Here is a 5,274-nt window from a genome sequence, read left to right as displayed (position 1 = left end):
TCATGCACAGAGGTTATATAAGTGCACTACACACACTCATGCACAGAGGTTATATAAGTGCACTACACACACTCATGCACAGAGGTTATATAAGTGCACTACACACACTCATGCACAGAGGTTATATAAGTGCACTACACACACTCATGCACAGAGGTTATATAAGTGCACTACACACACTCATGCACAGAGGTTATATAAGTGCACTACACACACTCATGCACAGAGGTTATATAAGTGCACTACACACACTCATGCACAGAGGTTATATAAGTGCACTACACACACTCATGCACAGAGGTTATATAAGTGCACTACACACACTCATGCACAGAGGTTATATAAGTGCACTACACACACTCATGCACAGAGGTTATATAAGTGCACTACACACACTCATGCACAGAGGTTATATAAGTGCACTACACACACTCATGCAAGCTTGTGTTCAAATATCATGTCCTAGATACTTCTTAATGTTTATCTCTAAAACACAATACTGCTTGGAGACAAGTACATGTCCATGTCCTTATTTAACGGGGACCTAAACTGGAAGTACACATCTGTATTTATTTATATTTACCTGATAAGCATGTCAAGTTGAACTAACAGAGGTCTCCGAACAGACTCCAAGTTGCCAAATGATATAAAAGTAATGTGGAGTTAAAAACTCAGAAGTGTCAGTAATCCATGCCCTACATGCTCAAAATCATTGAAAACTACAATTCCCAGAATGCCAAGGTAAAATGGCCGCCAAAATGACTGATTGAAGGCACTGTCATGCCAATTTTCTTCCCATCACAAAAAACACCCATTTACTTCCGGGATCATTTCTGTTACGTCAGTTCCTCTTACGTCATTGACAGCGATCGATAGCACTTCGTTTGACTCTTTTTTTATAATACAGCGTTAACAAAACGTCTGAATTATCAACAATAATGTTGATTTAAAGTACAGACATTTAACATTATATATTAATTAATATTACTGAAATGTTTCAACAATAATGTTGATTTAAAGTACAGACATTTAACATTATATATTCATTAATATTACTGAAATGTTTCAACAATAATGTTGATTTAAAGAACAGACATTTAACATTATATATTCATTAATATTACTGAAATGTTTCAACAATAATGTTGATTTAAAGTACAGACATTTAACAGTATTATATATTAATATTACTGAAATGTTTCAACAATAATGTTGATTTAAAGTACAGACATTTAACATTATATATGAATTAATATTACTGAAATGTTTCAAAAATAATGTTGATTTAAAGTACATACATTTAACATTATATATTCATTAATATTACTGAAATGTTTCAACAATAATGTTGATTTAAAGTACAGACATTTAACATTATATATTCATTAATATTACTGAAATGTTTCAACAATAATGTTGATTTAAAGTACATACATTTAACATTATATATTAATTAATATTACTGAAATGTTTCAAAAATAATGTTGATTTAAAGTACAGACATTTAACATTATATATTAATTAATATTACTGAAATGTTTCAAAAATAATGTTGATTTAAAGTACAGACATTTAACAGTATTATATATTAATTAATATTACTGAAATGTTTCAACAATAATGTTGATTTAAAGTACAGACATTTAACATTATATATTCATTAATATTACTGAAATGTTTCAACAATAATGTTGATTTAAAGGACAGACATTTAACATTATATATTCATTAATATTACTGAAATGTTTCAACAATAATGTTGATTTAAAGTACAGACATTTAACATTATATATTAATTAATATTACTGAAATGTTTCAACAATAATGTTGATTTAAAGTACAGACATTTAACATTATATATTCATTAATATTACTGAAATGTTTCAACAATAATGTTGATTTAAAGTACAGACATTTAACATTATATATTCATTAATATTACTGAAATGTTTCAACAATAATGTTGATTTAAAGGACAGACATTTAACAGTATTATATATTAATTAATATTACTGAAATGTTTCAACAATAATGTTGATTTAAAGTACATACATTTAACATTATATATTCATTAATATTACTGAAATGTTTCAAAAATAATGTTGATTTAAAGAACAGACATTTAACATTATATATTAATTAATATTACTGAAATGTTTCAACAATAATGTTGATTTAAAGGACAGACATTTAACATTATATATTAATTAATATTACTGAAATGTTTCAACAATAATGTTGATTTAAAGTACAGACATTTAACATTATATATTCATTAATATTACTGAAATGTTTCAACAATAATGTTGATTTAAAGTAGAGACATTTAACATTATATATTAATTAATATTACTGAAATGTTTCAACAATAATGTTGATTTAAAGTACAGACATTTAACATTATATATTAATTAATATTACTGAAATGTTTCAACAATAATGTTGATTTAAAGTACAGACATTTAACATTATATATTCATTAATATTACTGAAATGTTTCAACAATAATGTTGATTTAAAGTACAGACATTTAACATTATATATTAATTAATATTACTGAAATGTTTCAACAATAATGTTGATTTAAAGTACAGACATTTAACATTATATATTCATTAATATTACTGAAATGTTTCAACAATAATGTTGATTTAAAGTACAGACATTTAACATTATATATTAATTAATATTACTGAAATGTTTCAAAAATAATGTTGATTTAAAGTACATACATTTAACATTATATATTCATTAATAGTACTGAAATGTTTCAACAATAATGTTGATTTAAAGAACAGACATTTAACATTATATATTAATTAATATTACTGAAATGTTTCAAAAATAATGTTGATTTAAAGTACAGACATTTAACATTATATATTAATTAATATTACTGAAATGTTTCAACAATAATGTTGATTTAAAGTACAGACATTTAACATTATATATTAATTAATATTACTGAAATGTTTCAACAATAATGTTGATTTAAAGTACAGACATTTAACATTATATATTCATTAATATTACTGAAATGTTTCAACAATAATGTTGATTTAAAGGACAGACATTTAACATTATATATTAATTAATATTACTGAAATGTTTCAACAATAATGTTGATTTAAAGTACAGACATTTAACATTATATATTCATTAATATTACTGAAATGTTTCAACAATAATGTTGATTTAAAGTAGAGACATTTAACATTATATATTAATTAATATTACTGAAATGTTTCAACAATAATGTTGATTTAAAGTACAGACATTTAACATTATATATTAATTAATATTACTGAAATGTTTCAACAATAATGTTGATTTAAAGTACAGACATTTAACATTATATATTCATTAATATTACTGAAATGTTTCAACAATAATGTTGATTTAAAGTACAGACATTTAACATTATATATTAATTAATATTACTGAAATGTTTCAAAAATAATGTTGATTTAAAGTACATACATTTAACATTATATATTCATTAATAGTACTGAAATGTTTCAACAATAATGTTGATTTAAAGAACAGACATTTAACATTATATATTAATTAATATTACTGAAATGTTTCAAAAATAATGTTGATTTAAAGTACAGACATTTAACATTATATATTAATTAATATTACTGAAATGTTTCAACAATAATGTTGATTTAAAGGACAGACATTTAACAGTATTATATATTAATTAATATTACTGAAATGTTTCAAAAATAATGTTGATTTAAAGTACAGACATTTAACAGTATTATATATTAATTAATATTACTGAAATGTTTCAACAATAATGTTGATTTAAAGTACAGACATTTAACATTATATATTCATTAATATTACTGAAATGTTTCAACAATAATGTTGATTTAAAGGACAGACATTTAACATTATATATTCATTAATATTACTGAAATGTTTCAACAATAATGTTGATTTAAAGTACAGACATTTAACATTATATATTAATTAATATTACTGAAATGTTTCAACAATAATGTTGATTTAAAGGACAGACATTTAACATTATATATTAATTAATATTACTGAAATGTTTCAACAATAATGTTGATTTAAAGTACAGACATTTAACATTATATATTCATTAATATTACTGAAATGTTTCAACAATAATGTTGATTTAAAGTAGAGACATTTAACATTATATATTAATTAATATTACTGAAATGTTTCAACAATAATGTTGATTTAAAGTACAGACATTTAACATTATATATTAATTAATATTACTGAAATGTTTCAACAATAATGTTGATTTAAAGTACAGACATTTAACATTATATATGAATTAATATTACTGAAATGTTTCAACAATAATGTTGATTTAAAGTACAGACATTTAACATTATATATGAATTAATATTACTGAAATGTTTCAAAAATAATGTTGATTTAAAGTACATACATTTAACATTATATATTCATTAATATTACTGAAATGTTTCAACAATAATGTTGATTTAAAGAACAGACATTTAACATTATATATTAATTAATATTACTGAAATGTTTCAACAATAATGTTGATTTAAAGTACAGACATTTAACATTATATATTCATTAATATTACTGAAATGTTTCAACAATAATGTTGATTTAAAGGACAGACATTTAACATTATATATTCATTAATATTACTGAAATGTTTCAACAATAATGTTGATTTAAAGGACAGACATTTAACATTATATATTAATTAATATTACTGAAATGTTTCAACAATAATGTTGATTTAAAGTACAGACATTTAACATTATATATTCATTAATATTACTGAAATGTTTCAACAATAATGTTGATTTAAAGTAGAGACATTTAACATTATATATTAATTAATATTACTGAAATGTTTCAACAATAATGTTGATTTAAAGTACAGACATTTAACATTATATATTAATTAATATTACTGAAATGTTTCAACAATAATGTTGATTTAAAGTACAGACATTTAACATTATATATTCATTAATATTACTGAAATGTTTCAACAATAATGTTGATTTAAAGTACAGACATTTAACATTATATATTAATTAATATTACTGAAATGTTTCAAAAATAATGTTGATTTAAAGTACATACATTTAACATTATATATTCATTAATAGTACTGAAATGTTTCAACAATAATGTTGATTTAAAGAACAGACATTTAACATTATATATTAATTAATATTACTGAAATGTTTCAAAAATAATGTTGATTTAAAGTACAGACATTTAACATTATATATTAAT

Source organism: Entelurus aequoreus, unplaced genomic scaffold (assembly GCF_033978785.1).
Source record: "Entelurus aequoreus isolate RoL-2023_Sb unplaced genomic scaffold, RoL_Eaeq_v1.1 HiC_scaffold_71, whole genome shotgun sequence".
NCBI classification, from domain to species: domain Eukaryota; kingdom Metazoa; phylum Chordata; class Actinopteri; order Syngnathiformes; family Syngnathidae; genus Entelurus; species Entelurus aequoreus.
Note: the sequence above shows the minus strand (reverse complement) of the source record.